The 25,587-nt window shown below is 38.1% G+C and overlaps 2 long non-coding RNA genes across 2 annotated transcripts in view; one reads left to right on the forward strand and one right to left on the reverse strand.

Annotated features, from left to right (window-relative positions):
- LOC130368522 (uncharacterized) overlaps positions 1-25,587 on the forward strand; it is a 79,867-nt gene that overhangs the window by 45,276 nt on the left and 9,004 nt on the right. The gene's annotated exons all lie outside the window — the stretch shown is intronic.
- The window catches only part of LOC130368523 (uncharacterized), a 111,558-nt gene continuing 93,911 nt past the window's right edge, over positions 7,941-25,587 (reverse strand). The window contains exons 2-3 of the long non-coding RNA XR_008892495.1: positions 10,599-10,662; positions 7,941-9,384 (exon numbers count right to left, since the gene is read on the reverse strand). This is a non-coding gene — a long non-coding RNA (uncharacterized LOC130368523). The remainder of the gene's footprint in view (positions 9,385-10,598; positions 10,663-25,587) is intronic.

Genomic DNA, 25,587 nt, shown 5'->3' on the forward strand with positions numbered 1-25,587 from the left:
AATTCAGATTAAAGAAAAGAAAATATAAAAAAAAAAAAAAACAATTTATAAATAACCCCCAGAAAATCTACAATAGCTACATACACAGCATAAATGTGAGAGGCATAAATCATTTTATAAAAGAATACAACCCCCCCCCCTATCAAAATTAAAAGGCATAAATTCCCATTATGTGATTAAATGTTGTGTATAATATAAAATTTTTAGATAAAATATTTAGTTAAAAACATATTTAAAATATACATTATATTTTAAGTAAAAAAATTAATTCTAGACCCCAATGTGTTCCATTTTTCTTTTTGTTCCTTATTCTTATGCGGTTTCATAATGCCTGAGATAAGTTAGTTCTGGCCCTAGAATGTTATATATATTAGCGTCTGTAGCATGTATTAGGAACATGTTATCATACCTGTGTCTTTTTACAGGTGACTGATTCCCGGTGTGAAGGTGAACATGACATATACCCTCGTCAGCTGCAAGAAAGGAACCACGAGACAGGTAATTAATATTTATATTAATTACTGATAACAATCAGGCTAGATGTAAAATCTAGACCTGCAGAGATGTCATAGTCTCTCCCTTATACATGAAGATATATGTGTTGTTAATAAGTATGTCGTCTATAGACAGCTTCTTATATAACACAACCATATCTCAGGTACAGAGATTAGGAACATTTTTGATCCTTATTCTCTGATTTTTTATTTGTAGGAATCCCCTTTTTCGATATTTAATAGAATAGATTGAAATGACTGCAGAGTTTACAAATTTACTTTAGACTGGGGGCTGACTGACTGCAGATTTAAGACTTAACTGTACTAAATAAAAAAAAAAACAATATTTTTTTTGCTTCAAATATATAATTATAGCCAAAGACTATAGCCATAATAATACAAAGCCTGTTAAATAATGCTGAAGGGCATAATGTACTGCACTTTTATACTAATGCTGTGTATTATTTGAGCGATCTAAAGCTCGCTGTTAAAAGTCCCTTTAAATTTATGCTAGGTTCACACTGAGGAATTTCCAGGCAGAATAATCATTGCCGTAGGTTCCAAGGGTGCATTGTCTTCCCCATAGATGGCAATGTATTCTGTATTGATCCTATCTAAAAAAAAAAAAAGTTAAAAATAAACCATTTTTCAAATAATTAACCACAACCCCTAAAAAAATGTGTGTATATATATATATATATTTATATATATATATATATATATATATATATATATATATATATATATATATATATAAAGATTAAAAATCATCCTAAAAATATAAAAAGTTACCCAACCCTCCCCTCACATTAGCCATAATTAAACATTGGCTATCAACATAATGCTGACAGCCATAATACACTGTACTGTAATACTACTGCAATGTATTATATGGTCGATCAGTAGATCGCTGGTTAAAGCCCTCTCATGGGATAAAAAACGAGAACAAAAAAACAAACAAACAATAAGTTAAAAAAAAACTAATTAAACAGAACACCCTTGAAAACATATAAAAAATAAGAGAATAAAATGTTTTCAAAAACCCACAATAAAACCCCTGACAATACTGTAACCATACAATGGGGGAGATTTATCAAAACCTGTGCAGAGGAAAACTTGCCCAGTTGCCCATAGCAACCAATCAGATCGCTTCTTTCATTTTTCACAGGCCTTCATAAAAATTAAAGCAGCAAGCTGATTGGTTGCTATGGGCGACTGGGCAAGTTTTCCTCTGCACAGGTTTTGATAAATCTCCCCCATTGTCTTTTAGAATAATACAGAGAGGCACAAGAAAGACATTGTCATACTACTGCAGTCTATCAATATATTAGCTATCGAAAGATGGCTGCTTTAATTCCCTTAATGGGAATAGTTAAAAACTAATAAGAAGAAAAACAAAGCTAATAAAATATTTTTAAAAATAACAAAACGCTGCCTAAACAAAAACATCCCTTAAAAAAATTTTTTGTATCAAATATTAAATAAAAAAAATGTATATATAAAAATGCCCTAAAAAATGTATAACCCCATAAAAAAATACGATAGCCATAACCGTACACTGTCTGTCAGCATAATGCTGAGAGGCATAATACACTGCACTACAATAGTGGTGCAGTGTTTCATAGAAACGATCAGACTACGGGTGAAAGGTCGTTCTCGTATGGGAAAAACTTAAATAGAAAAGCAGAGATGCTATGAAAAAATAAAGAAATAAGAAGTAAATAATTACAACTGATTAGGACTAGTTTAAAAAGTATAAAACATTAAGAAATGGTCGATAAAATAATAAAAAAAATATCCGAATAGTTAGAGAGTTAGAGGGGTACTCCACTGCTCAGCGTTTGGAACAAACTGTTCTGAGTGCTGGAGCCGATGTCGGGAGCTCGGGACGTCATAGCCCAGCCCCCTCATTACATCACACCCTGCCCCCTCAATGCAAGTCTATGGAAGGGGCCGTAACGGCTGTACACCTTTAAAAATAAAAAAATGATTGATAAAATTATTTTAAACAACATCAACCCTGCCCGCACAAAAACATCCCTTTAAAAATACTTTTTAGTGTCAAAAATACAATTCAAAATAAAGAAAAGAAAATATTTAAAAAATCCCCAACATTTTATAAATAACCCCCAGAAAATCTACAATAGCTACACACACAGCATAAATGTGAGAGGCATAAATCATTTAATAACATAATACAACCCCCCCCCCCCCCATCAAAATTGAAAGGCATACTTTCCCATTATATGACTTACTGTTGTCGATAATATAACATTTTTAGATAAAATATTTAGTTAAAAACATATTTAAAATATAAATTATATTTTAAGTAAAAAAAAAAATCTAGACCCCTATGTGTTCCATCATTTTTTGTTCCTTTTTCTTAAACGGTTTCATAATGCCTGAGATAAGTAGTTCTGGCCCTAGAATGTAATATATATTAGCGTCTGTAGCATGTATTAGGAACATGTTATCATGCCTGTGTCTTTTTACAGGTGACTGATTCCCGGTGTGAAGGTGAACATGACATATACCCTCGTCAGCTGCAAGGAAGGAACCACGAGACAGGTAATTAATATTTATATTAATTACTGATAACAATCAGGCTAGATGTAAAATCTAGACCTGCAGAGATGTCATAGTCTCTCCCTTATATATGAAGATATATGTGTTGTTAATAAGTATATCGTCTATAGACAGCTTCTTATATAACACAACCATATCTCAGGTACAGAGATTAGGAACATTTATGATCCTTTTTCTCTGATTTTTATTTGTAGGAATCCCCTTTTTCAATATTTAATAGAATAGATTGAAATGACTGCAGAGTTTACAAATTTACTTTAGACTGTGGGCTGACTGACTGCAGATTTAAGATCTTACTGTACTAAGTAAAAAAAAAAATCTATATTTTTTTTGCTTCAAATATATAATTATAGCCAAAGACTAAATAATGCTGAAGGGCATAATACACTGCACTTTAATACTAATGCACTGTATTATTTGAGCGATCTAAAGATCGCTTTTAAAAGTCCCTTTAAATTAAAGGCTAGGTTCACACTGAGGAATTTCCAGCCAGAATAATTATTGCCGTAGGCTCCACGGATGCATTGCAGTCCCCATAGATGGCAATGTATTCTGCATGGATCCTATCTAAAAAAAAAAAAGTTAAAAATGAACAATTTTAAAATAATTAACCCCAACCCCTACAAAAAATGTATATATATATATATATATATATATAAAAAAAAGAAAAGAATAAAAATAATCCAAAAAATATAAAAAGTTACCCAACCCTCCCCTCACATTAGCCATAATTAAACAATGGCGGTCAACATAATGCTGACAGCCATAATACACTGCAATGTAATACTAGGGCAATGTATTATAGGGGTGATCAGTAGATTGCTGGTGAAAGCCCTCTCATGGGATAAAAAACAAGAACAAAAAAACAAACAAACAACAAGTTAAAAAAAAAAATTAAACAGAACACCCTTAAAAAACATATAAAAAATAAGAGAATAAAATGTTTTCAAAAACCCACAATAAAACCCCTGACAATACTGTAACCATACATTGTCTTTTAGAATAATACAGAGAGGCATAAGAAACAAACTGTCATACTACTGCAGTCTATCAATATATTAGCTATCGAAAGATGGCTTCTTTGAGTCCCTTAATGGGAATAGTTAAAAACTAATAAGAAGAAAAACAAGGCAAAAAAAATATTTTTTTTAAAACACCGCCATAATAAAAACATCCCTTTACAAAACTTTTTGTATCAAATAGAAAATGAAAGAAATAAAAAATGTACATAAAAATGCCCCAAAAAATGTATAACCCCTTAAAAAAAAACAACGATAGCTATAACCATACACTGTCTGTCAGCATAATGCTGAGAGGCATAATATACTGCACTACAATAGTGGTGCAGTGTTTCATAGAAACGATCAGAATAAGGGTGAAAGGTTGTTCTCGTATGGGAAAAAACAAAAAAGAAAGGCAGAAATGCTATGAAAAAATAAAGAAATAAGAAGTAAATAAATACAACCGTTTATGACTAGTTTAAAAAGTATAAAAAATTAAGAAAAGGTCGATAAAATAATAAAAAAATATTGGAATAGTTAGAGAGTTAAAGGGGTACTCCACTGCTCAGCGTTTGGAACAAACTGTTCCAAGCGCTGGAGCTGGCGTCGGGAGCTCGGGACGTCATAGTCCCCCCCCTCATGACATCACACCCTGCACCCTCAATGCAATTCTATGGAAGGGGCCGTAATGGCTGTAGACCTTTAAAAATGAAAAAAATGGTTGATAAAATTACTAGAAACAACATCAACCCTGCCCCCACAAAAACATCCCTTTAAAAATATGTTTTTGTTTAAAAAATACAATTCAGATTAAAGAAAAGAAAATATAAAAAAAAAAACCAACAATTTATAAATAACCCCCAGAAAATCTACAATAGCTACATACACAGCATAAATGTGAGAGGCATAAATCATTTTATAAAAGAATACAACCCCCCCCCCCCTATCAAAATTAAAAGGCATAAATTCCCATTATGTGATTAAATGTTGTGTATAATATAACATTTTTAGATAAAATATTTAGTTAAAAACATATTTAAAATATACATTATATTTTAAGTAAAAAAATTAATTCTAGACCCCAATGTGTTCCATTTTTCTTTTTGTTCCTTATTCTTATGCGGTTTCATAATGCCTGAGATAAGTTAGTTCTGGCCCTAGAATGTTATATATATTAGCGTCTGTAGCATGTATTAGGAACATGTTATCATACCTGTGTCTTTTTACAGGTGACTGATTCCCGGTGTGAAGGTGAACATGACATATACCCTCGTCAGCTGCAAGAAAGGAACCACGAGACAGGTAATTAATATTTATATTAATTACTGATAACAATCAGGCTAGATGTAAAATCTAGACCTGCAGAAATGTCATAGTCTCTCCCTTATACATGAAGATATATGTGTTGTTAATAAGTATGTCGTCTATAGACAGCTTCTTATATAACACAACCATATCTCAGGTACAGAGATTAGGAACATTTTTGATCCTTATTCTCTGATTTTTTATTTGTAGGAATCACCTTTTTCAATATTTAATAGAATAGATTGAAATGACTGCAGAGTTTACAAATTTACTTTAGACTGGGGGCTGACTGACTGCAGATTTAAGACTTAACTGTACTAAGTAAAAAAAAAAACAATATTTTTTTTGCTTCAAATATATAATTATAGCCAAAGACTATAGCCATAATAATACAAAGCCTGTTAAATAATGCTGAAGGGCATAATGTACTGCACTTTTATACTAATGCTGTGTATTATTTGAGCGATCTAAAGCTCGCTGTTAAAAGTCCCTTTAAATTTATGCTAGGTTCACACTGAGGAATTTCCAGCCAGAATAATCATTGCCGTAGGTTCCAAGGGTGCATTGTCTTCCCCATAGATGGCAATGTATTCTGTATTGATCCTATCTAAAAAAAAGTTAAAAATAAACCATTTTTCAAATAATTAACCACAACCCCTAAAAAAATGTGTATATATATATATTTATATATATATATATATATATATATATATATATATAAAGATTAAAAATCATCCTAAAAATATAAAAAGTTACCCAACCCTCCCCTCACATTAGCCATAATTAAACATTGGCTATCAACATAATGCTGACAGCCATAATACACTGTACTGTAATACTACTGCAATGTATTATATGGTCGATCAGTAGATCGCTGGTTAAAGCCCTCTCATGGGATAAAAAACGAGAACAAAAAAACAAACAAACAATAAGTTAAAAAAAAACTAATTAAACAGAACAACCTTGAAAACATATAAAAAATAAGAGAATAAAATGTTTTCAAAAACCCACAATAAAACCCCTGACAATACTGTAACCATACAATGGGGGAGATTTATCAAAACCTGTGCAGAGGAAAACTTGCCCAGTTGCCCATAGCAACCAATCAGATCGCTTCTTTCATTTTTCACAGGCCTTCATAAAAATTAAAGCAGAAAGCTGATTGGTTGCTATGGGCAACTGGGCAAGTTTTCCTCTGCACAGGTTTTGATAAATCTCCCCCATTGTCTTTTAGAATAATACAGAGAGGCATAAGAAAGACATTGTCATACTACTGCAGTCTATCAATATATTAGCTATCGAAAGATGGCTGCTTTAATTCCCTTAATGGGAATAGTTAAAAACTAATAAGAAGAAAAACAAGGCTAATAAAATATTTTTAAAAATAACAAAACGCTGCCTAAACAAAAACATCCCTTAAAAAAAATTTTTGTATCAAATATTAAATAAAAAAAATGTATATATAAAAATGCCCTAAAAAATGTATAACCCCATAAAAAAATACGATAGCCATAACCGTACACTGTCTGTCAGCATAATGCTGAGAGGCATAATACACTGCACTACAATAGTGGTGCAGTGTTTCATAGAAACGATCAGACTACGGGTGAAAGGTCGTTCTCGTATGGGAAAAACTTAAATAGAAAGGCAGAGATGCTATGAAAAAATAAAGAAATAAGAAGTAAATAATTACAACTGATTAGGACTAGTTTAAAAAGTATAAAACATTAAGAAATGGTCGATAAAATAATAAAAAAAATATCCGAATAGTTAGAGAGTTAGAGGGGTACTCCACTGCTCAGCGTTTGGAACAAACTGTTCCGAGTGCTGGAGCCGATGTCGGGAGCTCGGGACGTCATAGCCCAGACCCCTCATTACATCACACCCTGCCCCCTCAATGCAAGTCTATGGAAGGGGCCGTAACGGCTGTACACCTTTAAAAATAAAAAAATGATTGATAAAATTATTTTAAACAACATCAACCCTGCCCGCACAAAAACATCCCTTTAAAAATACTTTTTAGTGTCAAAAATACAATTCAAAATAAAGAAAAGAAAATATTTAAAAAATCCCCAACATTTTATAAATAACCCCCAGAAAATCTACAATAGCTACACACACAGCATAAATGTGAGAGGCATAAATCATTTAATAAAATAATACAACCCCCCCCCCCCCATCAAAATTGAAAGGCATACATTCCCATTATATGACTTACTGTTGTCTATAATATAACATTTTTAGATAAAATATTTAGTTAAAAACATATTTAAAATATAAATTATATTTTAAGTAAAAAAAAATTCTACACCCCAATGTGTTCCATCTTTTTTTTGTTCCTTTTTCTTATGCGGTTTCATAATGCCTGAGATAAGTAGTTCTGGCCCTAGAATGTTATATATATTAGCGTCTGTAGCATGTATTAGGAATATGTTATCATACCTATGTCTTTTTACAGGTGACTGATTCCCGGTGTGAAGGTGAAAGTGACATATACCCTCGTCAGCTGCAAGAAAGGAACCACGAGACAGGTAATTAATATTTATATTAATTACTGATAACAATCAGGTTAGATGTAAAATCTAGACCTGCAGAGATGTCATAGTCTCTCCCTTATACATGAAGATATATGTGTTGTTAATAAGTATATCGTCTATAGACAGCTTCTTATATAACACAACTATATCTCAGGTACAGAGATTAGGAACATTTATTATCCTTATTCTCAGATTTTTTATTTGTAGGAATTCCCTTTTTCGATATTTAATAGAATAGATTGAAATGACTGCAGTTTACAAATTTACTTTAGACTGTGGGCTGACTAACTGCAGATTTAAGACTTAGCTGTACTAAGTAAAAAAAAAATCTATATTTTTTTTTGCACTTAAATATATAATTATAGCCAAAGACTAAATAATGCTGAAGGGCATAATACTAATGCACTGTATTATTTGAGCGATCTAAAGATCGCTTTTAAAAGTCCCTTTAAATTAAAGGCTAGGTTCATACTGAGGAATTTCCAGCCAGAATAATTATTGGCGGAGGTTCCACGGGTGCATTGCCATCCCCATGGATGGCAATGTATTCTGCATGGATCCTATCTTTAAAAAAAAGTTAAAAATAAACAATTTATAAAATAATTAACCCCAACCCCTACAAAAATGTATATATATATATAAAAAAGAAAAAGATTAAAAATGACCCACAAAAGATAAAAAGTAACCCAACCCTCCCCTCACATTAGCCATAATTAAATATTGGCGGTCAACATAATGCTGACAGCCATAATACACTGCACTGTAAAACTAGTGCAATGTATTATATGGGCGATCAGTAGACTGCTGGTGAAAGCCCTCTCATGGGATAAGTTAATAGAACTAATTAGAACACCCTTAAAAAACATATTAAAAAAAATAAAAGAAAAAATGTTTTAAAAAAACCCACAACAAAACCCTTGACAATACCATAACCATACATTGTCTTTTAGAATAATAACGGGAGGCATATGAAAGACACTGTCTATATACTGCAGTCTATAAATATATGAGCTATCGAAAGATGGCTGCTTTAAATCCCTTAATGGGAATATTTAAAAACTGATAAGAAGAAAAACAAGGCTAATAAAATATCTAAAAAAAAAAAAAGTAAAACTCAGCCTTAAGAAAAACATCCCTTTAAAAACATTTTTTGCATCAAATATGAAATTAAGAAAAAAGAAAAAAATTTGGAGTCGGTGTCGGGAGCTCGTGATGTAATAGCCATGCCCCCTCACGACGTCATGCCCTGCCCCCTCAAGGCAAGTCTATGGGAGGGGGTGTGACGGCAGTACCCCTTTAAAAAAACATTGGGTGATCAAAAAAAAATTTTCAAACATCAACCCCACCCCCCACAAAAACATAGAGGGCAAGGTTCACACTGAGGAATTCCCAGCCGGAATAATTATTGTCGGAGGTTCCACGGATGCATTGCCGTCCCCATAGATTGATTCTGCATGGATCCTATTAAAAAAAAAAAAGTAAAAAATAAACAATTTGTAAAATAATTAATTAATGACCCACAAAAGATAAAAAGTTACCCAACCCTCCCCTCACATTAGCCATAATTAAACATTGGCTGTCAACATAATGCTGACAGCCATAATACACTGCACTGTAATACTAGTGCAATGTATTATACGGACGATCAGTAGATCGCTGGTGAAAGCCCTCTCATGGGATTAAAAACAAGAACAAAAAAAAATACAAGTAAAAAAAAACTAATTAAACAGAACACCCATAAAAAACATATTAAAAAATAAGAGAAAAAAAATCCCACAATTAAACCCCTGACAATACTGTAACCATACATTGTCTTTTAGAATAATACAGAGAGGTATAAGAATGACACTGTCATACTACTGCAGTCTATCAATATATTAGCTATCGAAGGATGCTACTTTAAGTCCCTTAATGGGAATAGTTAAAAACTAATAAGAAGAAAAACAAGGCTAATAAAATAAATTTTTTTTAAAAATACTAAAACTCCACCTTAACAAAAACATCCCTTTAAAAAACTTTTTGTATCAAATATAAAATAAAAAAGAAGAAAAAGACGCTGGAGCCGGTGTCAGGAGCTCGGGATGTCATAGCTCCGCCCCTCATGACGTCACGCCCAGCCCCCTCAATGCAAGTCTATGGGAGGGGGCATGACGGCTGTACCCCTTTAAAAATAAAAATAAAAGGTTGATAAAATAATTTTTCAAAAACATCAACCCCTCCCCCACAAAAACATCCCTTTAAAAATACTTTTTTTTCTATCAAAAATACAATTCAGAATAAAGTAAAGAAAATATTTAAAAAATCCCCAAAATTTTATAAATAAACCCCCAAAAAATCTACAATAGCTACACACATAGCATAAATGTGTGAGGCATAAATAATTTCATAAAATAATACAACCCCCTCCCTTTCAAAATTAAAAGGTATACATTCCCATTACATGACTAACTGTTGTACATAATATAAAATTTTTAGATAAAATATTTAGTAAAACAAATATAAAAAATATACATTATATTTTAAGTAAAAAAAAAAACATCTAGATTCCAATGTGTTCCATCTTTTTTTGTTCCTTTTTCTTACGCGGTTTTACAATGCCTGATATAAGTAGTTCTGGCCCTAGACTGTTTTATATATTAGCGTCTGTAGCATGTACTAGGAACATGTTATCATACCTGTGTCTTTTTACAGGTGACTGATGCCCGGTGAGAAGGTAAACGTGACAGATACCCTCGTCAGCTGCAAGAAAGGAACCACGAGACAGGTAATTAATATTGATATTAATGCTATTAATTACTGATAACAATCAGGCTAGATGTAAAATGTTCGTTTGTTTTTTTCTGCAAATTTTTCTGCTGATATTTATGCAAATATTGGCATTTCCAGACTGGACACTGATCCCTCCCTTTTTTAGGTGAAAGATATAATTGCGCATGCATACTGTGCAAATTTAATTACAAATTTTTGCATGAAAAAAAGGATCATAGCAAATATGCAAATTTCGCAAATATAGGACGAATATTCGTCCATATATTTGCGAAATATTGCAAATTTAAATATGGCCTATGCCGCTCATCACTACTTTCTTCCTCCTCCCCTATGCAGTCCTTGCTATATCATCCTGACCTCCTGGCAGGTTTGACCTCGGGTATGGTCTGGCAATAGGGCTCCAGGGATTTATTTTCTTATGCTGGTGTGGTTGACCCTCATACCTTCTCCCTGCTGCACTTTGACCAATTAATGTCTAGGAACGGCCTTCCCTCATTTGAACGGCTGCATCATCTGCAGCTCACTCATTTTATGGCCTCCTGGTTGGGTTCAACAGTGGTTTCATTGCCCACGAGCTTTGAACTGGTATGTCGCCAGGGCCCGCAGTCGGTTGTCGGGCACTTAGAGTACTTTTCAAGGCTGAAGTAAATTAGTGTGGGTAAGTGTGTAAAGGACAGGAGCTGCGACTTTTGTGCAACTTTCAGAGAAAAGTCACACATCATGAATCGATCACTACTGCATAAAACTATTCTAAAGCACTTATTCTAAAGCACTGCACATGGTAGTTCACTTTCCGATACGATCTTTAGCAAAAGTCACACAAAAGTCGCAGGAGAGACTTTTGATGCAACAATCTTAGATAGAAAAACACAATCTAAAAAGCTTAATGAATTCCCCTCATTGTCCTTGCCGCAAAAAAAAACAAAAAAAAAAAACACTCATTGCGAAATGTCAGAGGAAAACTACTCCTCCTTTGAGCTCTGATTTGCTGGCTCGTGTTTGTGAGTTCCGGTCCCTTGAGTCCCTTACTGCCTCTCTGAATAATGCTGTACCTTTGTATCCGTTTGGGATACTTGGGACCGCTTTATTGATCGTAACCCCCCTTTATTTAACCCTGTACCTCTCCTTTCTTTCTCCCCTTTGTTATTGTCCTCCATGTCTTTTGTTTTTTGTCTCTATGGTTTGTCTGTGTGCCTCTTCTTGGGGCGCTAACTAAGCTCTAGAGCCTGTTTCTTGGTTGATTCCCCATTGGTTATTATTTTCTTACTTTTTGCTTATATTATTTGCTGTATATTGTGACATTTCTTACCTATATAGGCCTACTGTTGGCTAGAGATGTTGTTTTCTTATCCTTACTACTTGTATTTGAAAAATTATTTTCAATAAATATACAGTTAAAAACAAAAAAAAAAGGAGGGTACTCCGGTGGAAAACTATTTTTTTTTCATATCCACTGGCTCCAGAAAGTTAAACAGATTTGTTAAATATTTCTATTAAAAAATCTTAACCCTTCCAGTTCTTTTAATTTTAAACGTTTTATTATTTTCAAGAGTAAAACAGAAATAAAGGTACGTTGTAGATAACGAAAACATCATACCAGGGGGTACATAAGTGAAAAAACACAACATAAACAATATATCCTAAAAAAGGAAGTCCAGCAAAAAAACAGAAGCAAAAGCTGTTCACCAAGTCAAGGTTTTTGAAGGCCTTTTGAAGGTTTTTGAAGGTTCTGAATGACAGTTCAATGGAAACCCATGTGTGGCAGCTAAGGACCCGCAGTCCTGCACAATATAGGAAGGCTCCATATGTTGGTAGAACAATAACAAGAAACAAAAGAGTCTTCTCAATATAAATCAGGTTGTAATTACATATCAGAGCAACAAGGGGGGCAGCCGACTTTCTTATAGTTCATAGTACAAAAAAAAAAAAAGAAAGGGGAAGGAGAGGAAGGAGAGCCCAGAGACATAAAGAGACAGTGAACTAAGCAAGGATATGGCAATCAGTGCGGTATCAGTTCAAGGAGATAAAGTGTGGGCTATGAATCCACAAGTCCCATTGTTTCAGGAATAGTAAGTCACGGGAGTGTGCCAGTTCAAACATCCTCTCATAATCACAGGTGACATTGACATAGGAGAGGATCTCTGATAAGGTCGGGATCAAAGGAGTCTTCTATTTCCTGGTAATGAAGAGTTTAGTGGAAATAAGAAGATGGGCTATAACGTGTCAAGTTGGAGGCGGATATGTGTCTAGGTCTATCAAGAGTAGAGCTGTCGCAGGTGTAAGTGTAATGTCAACCCCTAACAGTCTGGATATAACCAATTCCGTGCCCTGCCACAGTGGGCAAAGGTATGTGGAAAAGAGATAAAAGAGACAGGGAGAGGATAGCGCCTCGCGTAATTCAGTGGGATAATCCCGGTCCTCAACCCCAGTATTAGTGGTACTCACCTGGGGTATAGCTTGATATGTGCATATCTCCCCTCCGTATGGGGTCAGATGGTCTCTGGCTGCAGCCTGCAGGGTCCAGCCGGGTCCTCGATGAGAGATCGGCAATAAACTTGTGGAGTGATGCAAAAAATTGCAAAAAAATTGGTCTGCAGTGGCGCTGCCTTGTAGAGAACGGAATGAAGTTTCAGTCTTATAATTTAAAATCTCATTTATTGAAACATAAACTGAGATGTGGAAATGCAAAACGCGTTTCGAGGGTAAGTTCCCTCTTTCTCAATTGCAAGGAATAATATTATAAGGTACATACAGTCGGGCGCCATTTATATAAGGAAAAAAGGCGCAAAAAACAAAAACTCTGTACTGCCCACAAAGGGGCGTTTTCAATAAAATTCACATTCACTGTTAAAAAATGCATATGATCAGTTTTCTACACATATTATACAAAGACTTATAAAAGAACAATGCAAGTATAAAAAACATGTGATTGCGTAGAATTATGTTAATATTCTATATATCTGTAGTCTTTTATGAGCGAGCGTTGTATTACAGTGTATAAGTCCAGAAAACAGGGTTGGACTTTGGGATAACCAAGACGAGGCTTGGAGCCGGATGTATACGTCATATCTAGCGCTGGTACGCTGGTTCATTCACAAACCACAGCGACCAATCATCATAGAGCCGCACATGACGTCAAAATAGTTAGTAGCCAATAGAGCACGTTATCGGCTGGGGGAATGTACGTCGTAAAGGTCGCTTCGTATGTGATAAATACGCCGACCAATCGCTATGAAGTGCAGAGCGAGGTGGCCAATCAGAATCACTTGTATTCTGTCAATGGATGGTGCAAGATTCAGATTTCAAAAAACGGCTGCTAAGCCATTCAGATCTTTTGCCGGATTGTTTGGTATTATCTGGTAAGGTGCTCGTATGTGTACGTAGCTACTTTTTGGTATACACCATTGGTCTGGGCGATTGGCCTATCAGTGACAGGCCGGTATCTGTGTAGCTTTTCAATGGTATTTGTGAAGGTCCCCGCTGTGAGTTTCGTAGGTCCAGTGACTGCTCTCTGTCCTGCTCCCGCCGCGGTGACCAATAGGAGTGGATCCCGATATGAACTTGGTCGTGGGACCCGAGGGGAAAAAAGAGAGAGGTTTCTTCTAGCACTGGTAGGTATGTATTTCTTAGATTAAATCGAGTGTTCGATATAATCATTCAAGCCTAGTGGGTTTAAAGTTTTCAGCTTGAAAATCCAGTAGTTCTCCCTCCTGCACAACTGCGTGTAGCGACGATGGCTGGTGGCCGGAATATGTTCTATGGGTAATACAGAGAAATCAGAAAACTTACATCCGTGTCGTAGTGCAGCATGACGAGATACGCTATGTTGTTGATAACCTTTTTTCACATTGGATCGATGGTTATTGAGTCTTGTGCTGAGCATTTGTGTGGTTCTGCCAACATATTGGGTGCCGCAGGTACATTCCAGGAGGTAAATTACATATTCAGTTTTGCAGGTCATTAGAGTTTTAATCTTAAATGTTTCACCAGTGGTTTTGGAGGTGAAGGCTTTGCATCGATTTTTTATGTTGGAACAACATTTGCAATTTGCCGTCCCGCATCGGAAAGCCCCTGTGATAGTGCTAGTTGTTAATGTAGGTTTCCTTATATTCCTCAGCTTGCTCGGGGCCAGCATGTTCTTCAGAGATTGATTCCTTCTGAAGGTGATTTTTGGGCGTGCTGGTAAGATGTCTTTTAAGAAAGGATCTAGTAGTAATATATCCCAGTGCGATTGTAGTATTTGTTTAATGTTCCGATGGTCTGTAGAGTAAGTGGTTAAAAAATTATATGTGTAGGTTTTATCTTCTGTTATATTTGTTGGGTTCGTAGTTTTAGGTTGAAGGCAGGTCTTCTGGTCCAGGTGGCTCGCTTTTAGCTTACTATTTCTGATCAAAGATTTCGGATAGCCTTTTTCCTTAAATCTATTATCCAGGATTTTGCTCTGCTCTTTGTAGTCTTGGTCCGTCGTACAGTTCCGGCGGATTCTCTTATACTGTCCGAAAGGGATATTCTTGGTCCATTTGTCTGAATGACAGCTTTTAAAATTAAGGTAACTATTTCCGTCCAAGGCTTTAAAGAAGGTTTTCGTATTAATGTGTCCGCGATTGTCATGTGAGACAATTACATCGAGAAACTCAGCATTATTTGCATACTGTGTATATGTGAAACGAACGTTGCATGGATTTTTGTTTAAACAGGAGATGAATTCTGTAAGATCCGTTGTATTGTTGTCCCATATGATGAATATATTATCGATATACCTTTTGTAAATAATACAATGCCGGAACAGGGGGTGCTCATAGATATACTGCTCCTCAAATGCTCCCATAAACAGGTTTGCTAAACTGGGTGCGAATTTAGAGCCCATCGCTGTGCCACAGTGTTGTTTGTAAATGGTCCCATTGAATCTGAAAAAATTATGTTCTAAAATGAATTTTATTGCAGCTAGTATGAATTCCTGTTGTTCGCTGGGCATCTGTTTGTCGCGGTCTAGGTATCGCGACACTGCAGCGATTCCTTGATCATGTTGAATGATAGTATAAAGTGACATTATGTCCATGGTAAGGAAGGAGAAATGATCTTCCCATTTCAGATTAATAATGGAGTTGATAAAATCACTATTATCACGGGTGTAGGAAGGTAATTGGCAGACATATTTCTGGAGATGGAGATCAATGTATTGCGACAGATTGGATGTAAGTGAATTGATTCCAGAGATTATTGGACATACCATGGACATAATGTTACTTTATACTATCATTCAACATGATCAAGGAATCGCTGCAGTGTCGCGATACCTAGACCGCGACAAACAGATGCCCAGCTAACAACAGGAATTTATACTAGCCGCAATAAAATTCATTTTAGAACATAATTTTTTATGGGACCATTTACAAACAACACTGTGGCACAGCGATGGGCTCTAAATTCGCACCCAGAGTTTAGCAAACCTGTTTATGGGAGCATTTGAGGAGCAGTATATCTATGAGCACCCCCTGTTCCGGCATTGTATTATTTACAAAAGGTATATCGATGATATATTCATCGTATGGGACAACAATACAACGGATCTTACAGAATTCATCTCCTGTTTAAACAAAAATCCATGCAACGTTCGTTTCACATATACACACTATGCAAATAATGCTGAGTTTCTCGATGTAATTGTCTCACATGACAATCGCGGACACATTAATACGAAAACCTTCTTTAAAGCCGTGGACGGAAATAGTTACCTTAATTTTAAAAGCTGTCATTCAGACAAATGGACCAAGAATATCCCTTTCGGACAGTATAAGAGAATCCGCCGGAACTGTACGACGGACCAAGACTACAAAGAGCAGAGCAAAATCCTGGATAATAGATTTAAGGAAAAAGGCTATCCGAAATCTTTGATCAGAAATAGTAAGCTAAAAGCGAGCCACCTGGACCAGAAGACCTGCCTTCAACCTAAAACTACGAACCCAACAAATATAACAGAAGATAAAACCTACACATATAATTTTTTAACCACTTACTCTACAGACCATCGGAACATTAAACAAATACTACAATCGCACTGGGATATATTACTACTAGATCCTTTCTTAAAAGACATCTTACCAGCACGCCCAAAAATCACCTTCAGAAGGAATCAATCTCTGAAGAACATGCTGGCCCCGAGCAAGCTGAGGAATATAAGGAAACCTACATTAACAACTAGCACTATCACAGGGGCTTTCCGATGCGGGACGGCAAATTGCAAATGTTGTTCCAACATAAAAAATCGATGCAAAGCCTTCACCTCCAAAACCACTGGTGAAACATTTAAGATTAAAACTCTAATGACCTGCAAAACTGAATATGTAATTTACCTCCTGGAATGTACCTGCGGCACCCAATATGTTGGCAGAACCACACAAATGCTCAGCACAAGACTCAATAACCATCGATCCAATGTGAAAAAAGGTTATCAACAACATAGCGTATCTCGTCATGCTGCACTATGACACGGATGTAAGTTTTCTGATTTCTCTGTATTACCCATAGAACATATTCCGGCCACCAGCCATCGTCGCTACACGCAGTTGTGCAGGAGGGAGAACTACTGGATTTTCAAGCTGAAAACTTTAAACCCACTAGGCTTGAATGATTATATCGAACACTCGATTTAATCTAAGAAATACATACCTACCAGTGCTAGAAGAAACCTCTCTCTTTTTTCCCCTCGGGTCCCACGACCAAGTTCATATCGGGATCCACTCCTATTGGTCACCGCGGCGGGAGCAGGACAGAGAGCAGTCACTGGACCTACGAAACTCACAGCGGGGACCTTCACAAATACCATTGAAAAGCTACACAGATACCGGCCTGTCACTGATAGGCCAATCGCCCAGACCAATGGCGTATACCAAAAAGTAGCTACGTACACATACGAGCACCTTACCAGATAATACCAAACAATCCGGCAAAAGATCTGAATGGCTTAGCAGCCGTTTTTTGAAATCTGAATCTTGCACCATCCATTGACAGAATACAAGTGATTCTGATTGGCCACCTCGCTCTGCACTTCATAGCGATTGGTCGGCGTATTTATCACATACGAAGCGACCTTTACGACGTACATTCCCCCAGCCGATAACGTGCTCTATTGGCTACTAACTATTTTGACGTCATGTGCAGCTCTATGATGATTGGTCGCTGTGGTTTGTGAATGAACCAGCGTACCAGCGCTAGATATGACGTATACATCCGGCTCCAAGCCTCGTCTTGGTTATCCCAAAGTCCAACCCTGTTTTCTGGACTTATACACTGTAATACAACGCTCGCTCATAAAAGACTACAGATATATAGAATATTAACATAATTCTACGCAATCACATGTTTTTTATACTTGCATTGTTCTTTTATAAGTCTTTGTATAATATGTGTAGAAAACTGATCATATGCATTTTTTAACAGTGAATGTGAATTTTATTGAAAACGCCCCTTTGTGGGCAGTACAGAGTTTTTGTTTTTTGCGCCTTTTTTCCTTATATAAATGGCGCCCGACTGTATGTACCTTATAATATTATTCCTTGCAATTGAGAAAGAGGGAACTTACCCTCGAAACGCGTTTTGCATTTCCACATCTCACTTTATGTTTCAATAAATGAGATTTTAAATTATAAGACTGAAACTTCATTCCGTTCTCTACAAGGCAGCGCCACTGCAGACCAATTTTTTTGCAATTTTTTGCATCACTCCACAGTGGGCAAAGCACTGGGCAGTACCACAGAATATGTCTCAGGTTGCCCATTTCTAAGAGAGCAAGCGGAATCAATTTTATGTAGCCTATAAGGTGTGAAGTACCACCGATGGATCGATTTGCAAATGTCTACTTGGTGGCTAGCACTCTTAAAAATAGACTATGAAAAGCGGATTGTCACTGTTCAGGGGTGATGGTGGTCTCCAGGTCATGTTCCCATTTAGTCACATAAGGGAAAGGGGACATGGAAGATTTACCGTCTAATAGGTCATAAAAAAACGAGATACCCCTACGTGAGGAGTTGAAAAGAGTTAGCAATCTTGCCGGGATTTTAACAGTTTCTCACCAGTCAGTATTGAGAAGACTTCTAATTTGTAGGCATTTATAAAATTCCTTGTGGGGAATATGGAACTTTTCTCTAATGTGTGCAAAATGTACCGTGCCGTGGTCGTCTAGAATGTCTGTGATGGAAAATATACCAGCATCTCTCCAGCTAGTGAGGTCCAGGCCTCGGATGTATAGAGCCAGATGCTCTATTGGTATCGACCCAGTGGGGCACTTGATATGGTTTGGAAAGGTTTTAAGGGTGGAGCGCCATATATGGTCAGTAACATCAAAAGCCAAGAGATGCATTTTAGTCAATTTTACAGGGGTAAGTGCAGCTAGTATCCTGGATTTTAAAGAGCACTCGGGGCTAAAGGATTGCTCCAAAGCTACCCACAGCTTATCTGGTTCACCCGACCACCAATGTTTCATCTGGTCAAGGACGCACGCCTTATAATATCCTTCATGTTCGGATTGTCCCAAACCCCCACTTGATCTGTTATGTACCATGGCCTTCCTAGAAACCCTGGGGCATTTTAGATTCCAAATGAAGGTGTCTAGCAACTTGTCCAACGCAGTGAAGAAAGATTTAGGGATAGTAATCGTCAAGGTGCGAAAGATATATAGGATTTTTGGCAGCAGGAGCATTTTAAAAGCTACTAATCTGCCAAACCACGACAGGATATGTCCCGCATATTGAGAAAGAGATGAAGAAAAGGTAGTAAGGAGGGGATAGAATTAGTATGAAAGAGCGAAGAGAACGGAGAGGAAAGCTATATGCCTAAGTAAGAAATAGACCGATGCTGCCAGTCTAAGGGGAATTTGGGTTTCAACTCGTCCAGTAAGGAGGGAGGGATGCTGATTGGGAGAGCCTGGGATTTGGTGACGTTCAGTTTATAGTAGGACAAGTCCAAGTAGAAAAATGGTCAGCACTATAGAAAGTCCAGTGCTCGTGGATAGTAACAGATATGTAGAAATAGAAATCCCGGCACTTGTAATTGGATGAAATTCTTCTTTTTATTTTTTGCAAATGGCAATACATACAGAAAACTACGTTTTCTGTATGTATTGCCGTTTGCAAAAAATAAAAAGAAGAATTTTCATCCAATTACTAGTGTCGGGATTTCTATTTCTACATATAGTAGGACAAGTGGCTGAAAGAGTCGAGCGTTTGAAAAAGCGACGAGGGCCATTTTATGTTCTGTGTCACCTACACAGACTCCTTTAATGTCGTTTCTCAAGCGTATCTTCTGTGCAAGCGGTTTAATGGTGATGAGGAAGATAAGGGGGCACCCCTGGCGTGTGCCATTCGACAGGGTGAACCGGGGCTTGCCTCCCTAGAGTAAATCCAACTTGTTCTTGGCCCAGTAGCGCCGGCATGTATGGACGCAAGCGTGATGCCAAGATTTTAGCATATAGTTTCGCATCGCCATTGAGTAGGGATATAGGTCAGTAGCTAGATCTCTGGTCAGGGGGTTTGCCAGGTTTGGGGATTGTCACATTAAGGGTGTCTAGGATGTCCGGAGGGAAGGAGCCTGTTTCTACAGCCCCATTGAAAATAGACAGCAGATGGAATAGCAGAATTGGGAGAAATCTTTTGTAGTATTCGTTCGGGAGACCGTCTGGACCAGGGGTTTTATGGGCAGGGAGGGATCTGACAGCATCGGTAATCTCCTGAGCAGTAATAGGGGAGTTGAGAGATTCCAGAGCAGAAGGAGAAAGTTTAGGGAGATTAAGAGAAGAAAGAAAGGCGTCTATGGACTCCTTAGAAGATTGTGGGCAGGTGGGATCGAGTTTCAGATTATACATAGATTCATAATAATCTCGAAAGGCATTCGCTATGTGGTGAGGGGAAAGTTGGGGTAGCTGAGTTTTAGGGTGTTTAAGAACAGAGATACGTTGCTTGTAGAATGCAGGCTTAAATTTTCTGGCTAGTAGGGAACCCGGTCTATTATCATGCACATAATAAGATAATCTCGACTTTTTAATGGATTTTTCATAGTCCTGTAGTAGTAGTCTCCTCATATGTGTCCGTTCAGCTCTCAGGTTGTTCACCGTCTCCTCAGAAGGGGATGTCTTTTGGATGGCCTCCAAGGCAGCAATTTTATTGATGGATTCCTGAAATGCTCGAGTCCTTTGCTTTTTCAGGGTAGCTCCCAGCTGAATAAATGAGCCTCGAATCACTGCCTTCTGTGCCATCCAAACTGTAGTGTCACTAACATCGGGAGTCATGTTCAGTGTAAAATAATCAGTAAGTACCCCCTCAAGAAAGGCAGAGTGTTCGGAGTGAGCAATTAGGTGAGTATTTGCCCTCCACACAAAATCATTGTGCTTTGGATGTTCGTCTCTAATGGTCATGTGAACTGGAGCGTGGTCTGACCGCGTCACCTGTCCAATGTCCGACCTCTCCCCCCTTTCAAGAAGAAACCGGTCCACCAAGATAAGATCTATTCTCGAGTACGTGCTAAATCTTGCAGAACAATGCATGTAGTCACGCTCAGAGGCATGCTTTAGCCTCCATATGTCAAAAAGATCATGAGTGGAGAGGAAATCATCTAAATAGAAAGTTCTCCTAGAGGTCTGGAAGGAGTGATCTGGGAAGGAGAAACAACAGTGTTGAAATCACCGCAAATAATGAGTGCACCTTTGCGGATGCTCGCAACTTTGCGGAGAACCTTATTCAGAAAGCGGCCTTGGTGGGTGTGAGGGGCATACACATTCACAATGGTATAGTCTATATTGTCTATGGTGCAAACAACTTTAATAAACCTACTAAGTGGGTCTATAAGTTGCTGCTGAACGGTTAATGCAATTCTTTCGCTAAAGGCCACCATGACCCCTCACTTCTTTCTAGTGAAAGAAGATGCAATTATTGTAGGGAATCTCCTGTGGCACAAGGGAGGTGGATTTTTAGAGGAGATGGGTGTTTCCTGTATACAGGCAACATCAACTAGTTTATGTGTCACCTCACGCCACAGGAAAGTCCGCTTTTGAAAGCTATTGAGCCCATTGACATTGAGAGAGAGCACCACGACCCCCATGACTGACAAACAATGTATAAAGAAAGCGATAGAACAGAAGCAAGAGGGACAGACCAAGATAGGAAAGGAGAGTGAGTAGGCTGCCCTCAACTATAGAGCTGTAAAGGTGCTAAGTAATGATATGCCACCAGTTAAGTGACCGATTGAGTAGCATACAATAAATCAAAAACACAGTGAAAGATAAAGAGAAAGCAAAACAAAACAGTAATGCAGTGTCAGCTATGACAACAACATCATATGTGGGAACGTGAATAAGGAATATAAAAAGAATAAAGATATCAGTAGAAGCACTCAGAGAATGCGCTGACAAACTAGTAGACAAACCGGACATTCAGATGCGTTCATGGATGATCAGGTAGGTGCCCGGGACTGTGGATCAGAAGGACGATCAGGAGATCCTCGGGAAGCAGGGGCAGGAAATCCCCACTGGAGGAGGGCATCGAATCCAGCTTCTACAGAAGTGAAGTTGTGGGAATCCCCATCTATACGAGCTCTCTAGGCGACGCAATTCAGTAGTGAGAGGGTGGAAGTGCCGTCTAGCCTGTAGAGTCACCGCTGACAAGTCCACAAATAGTTGGACATCCTCATAAGGCGCTGGCAGGTACTTGCGCTTTCTTGAGAATTGTAGCAGTACGTCCTTGGTTTTATAAAAGGTGTAACAAGCAAGGACATCTCTAGGCAGGTCCTAGGGTAAGGACTTCGGTTTTGCCACTCTGTGCGCGCGGTCTATGCTGTACTCAAATATTTCTAGGTCAGGCAGAAAATGGCGAGTCAGCTCTCTAACATATTGAGATCCAGGTATGGATTCTGGAATACAGCGGAATTTAATATTAATCCGCCTATTTCTATTTTCCGCGTCAGTGAGTTTCTCCTTCATCGCCATTACCGTGTCATCCAAGGCGTTGTGGGCATCCACCAGGCCATTTTGCACAGCGGTAAAGGACGCCATCTTGCTCTCCATATGTGACACTTTATGTTCCAGGACTTTGATCGTTATCTGCACCGGAGATAACAGAGAGGAAAAGTCTTTAGTGATAGAGGACCTAAGCAGTTGCAGCATGTCCTTCAGAGCAGTCTCAGAGACAGTCTTGACAGAGGCCTGATAAGCAGCAAACTCATCCTCCTCGGCCGCATGATTGACCAAGTCCTCAGTGGGTCCCATTACAAAGTCATCCGTGGGTGCAGCGGTAAGACGTGGCTTTTGTTTCACTGGGCTAACTTGTGGGGAGGAGGACAGCTGTGAAGCTGGGTCTCCGACATCACCAAGGGTACCGGAGGATTCACTGGGAGGCAGCGGGAGAGTATTGTCTTCCTCCTCAGTCACTGCCATTACTGGAACAGACGACTGGTTCGGTGGTCCCCAGCCGAGGGGTAGCATACAGTTTTTATGGGCTCTGGAGGACAGTGGCATAGCGTGTATCTTCGGGTTCGCTGGGTCAGACCTCCGCTGTGGCAGTGGCAGCTGCGATTTCTGGGCGCCGGAGTTCACATGCGGGGAGAGCGGAGAGCCGGCGCCATCTTTGGCTTCCCGAGCACCAGGTTGCTCTGGCAGGAACAAACGCAGAAGGGGCTTAGATTCGCCCAGCTTGTTGGTCCTCTTCCTGCCTGAAGCTGCTATAGTGGATCAAGGATCCCAAAAGCAGGTGGTGAGAGTTGCTGGCAGGGCTTAGAAGCTGATCTCTGTGTGCTTGCTACGGAGCTGTCTTTTTAAGCGGCCATGTCCTTCTGCAGCCAAGCCACACACCCCAACCCTTCCAGTTATTTTTCTTTCTGACCACAGTGCTCTCTGCTGACACCTCTGTCCATATCAGGAGCTGTCCAGAGTAGGAATAAATCCCCATAGCAAAACACTCTGCTCTTGACAGTTCCTGACATGGACAGAGGTGTCAGCAGAGAGGACAGAAAAGAGGACAGAAAAGAACAACTCAACTTCCTGTGGAGCAGACATCAGCTAATAAGTACTAGAAGGATTAAGATGTGTTAATAGAAGTAATTTACAAATCTGTTTAACTTTCTGGCACTAGTTGGTTTGAAGAAAAATTTAAATGCTCTGCTTGTAAGGAAAATTGTCATGCCAAATAAATGACATATTGTTTCACATATACAATATGTCTTCTTTATGTTGGTATCATAAAATGGAAAAGTGTTTACTTTTTGAAGACATTAGAGGGCTTCAAAGTTTAGTAGCAATTTTCATAATTTTCATGACAATTTCAAAATATTTAAGGACTAGTTCAGTTTGAAGTAGATTTGAGAGGGCTTTTTGTTAGAAAAGTATTCAAAATTACATTCACAATGTTTGTTAACCATTTAGGTGTTTCACAGGAATAGCAGCAAATTCCTGTGAAACACCTAGCATTTTTTACACTCGCATGTTGTTGTTGCCCCAAATTTTTCATTTTTACCAAGAGTTAACGGAGAAAAAGAACCACAAAATTTGTGACCTAATTTCTCCCGATTCTGGAAATACTCCATATGTGGACATAAAATGTCATAAGGGCACACAACATGGCTCCTGAGGGAAGGAGCAACTTTGGGATTTTGGAGAGAGGATTTGGCTGGAATTTTAGTCGGGACCATGTTACCTTTGCAAAGCCCCCATGGTGCTAGAACAGCGGAAAAACCCCCACATATGACATTATTTTGGAAACAACACACCCTGAAGGAATGTAACAAGGGGTACAGTGAGTATTCACATCCCCTCCCCTAGGTGTTTGCCATTTTTTTTGTTAAAGTGGGTCGTAACAATAAAAAAAAAATAATAATCAAATTTGTACACTGGTGCTACCCCTGATTTTTCATTTTTACAAGGAGGTAACAGAAAAAAAGCACCACAAAATTTGTAACCCAATTTTTCCCGATTTTGGAATTACCCTATATGTGGATGTAAAGTGTTGTGTGGACGCAACACAGGGCTCAGGAGGGAAGGAGGAACTTTGGGATTTTGGAGAGAGGATTTGGCTGGAATTGAAGTCGGGGGCCATGTGGCTTTTATAAAGCCCCCATGGTGCCAGAACAGCAGAACCCTCCCCCCCTCCCATATGTGACACCATTTTGGAAACTGCACCCCTCAAGGAACATAACAAGGGATACAGTGAGTAACAACACCAAATAGGTGTTTGCTAATTTTTTATTACAGTGGGTAGTAAAATGAAAAATGTTAATTTTTACACTAAAATGCTGGTGTCACCCCAAATTTTTCACTTTTACAAGGGGTTAACAGAGAAAAAGTACACAAAATTTGTGACCAAATTTCTCTCGATTCTGGAAATAGCCCATATGTGGATGTAAAGTGTTGTGTGGGCGCAACACAGGGCTCAGGAGGGAAGGAGGAACTTTGGGATTTTGGAGAGAGGATTTGGCTGGAATTGAAGTCTGGGGGCCATGTCGCCTTTCCACATCCCTAATGGTGCCAGAACAGCAGAAACCCCCACAATTCACCCCATTTTGGAAACTACACCCCTCAAGAAATGTAGCAAGGGGTGCATTGAGCATTTACAACCCACTGGCACAGATTTTTGGAACAATGGCCTGTGCATATGAATTACATTTTTCATTTTCATGGACCACTGTTCCAAAAATATTTTAGGCACCTGTGGGGTGTAAATGCTCACTGTACCCCTTGTTACATTGCAGGTGTAGTTTCCAAAATGGGGTCACATGTGGTGTTTTTTTTTTTTTTTTATGTCAGAAGCCATCCCTGTGCAAATCAACAATTTAGGCTTCAATTGTACATGTGCTCTCACAATCCTGAGCCATGTTGTGTGCGGCCAAGGGTGATTGGTGCTGTCTCAGACACCACCA

This window comes from Hyla sarda, chromosome 4, assembly GCF_029499605.1.
Source record: "Hyla sarda isolate aHylSar1 chromosome 4, aHylSar1.hap1, whole genome shotgun sequence".
Lineage (NCBI taxonomy): Eukaryota > Metazoa > Chordata > Amphibia > Anura > Hylidae > Hyla > Hyla sarda.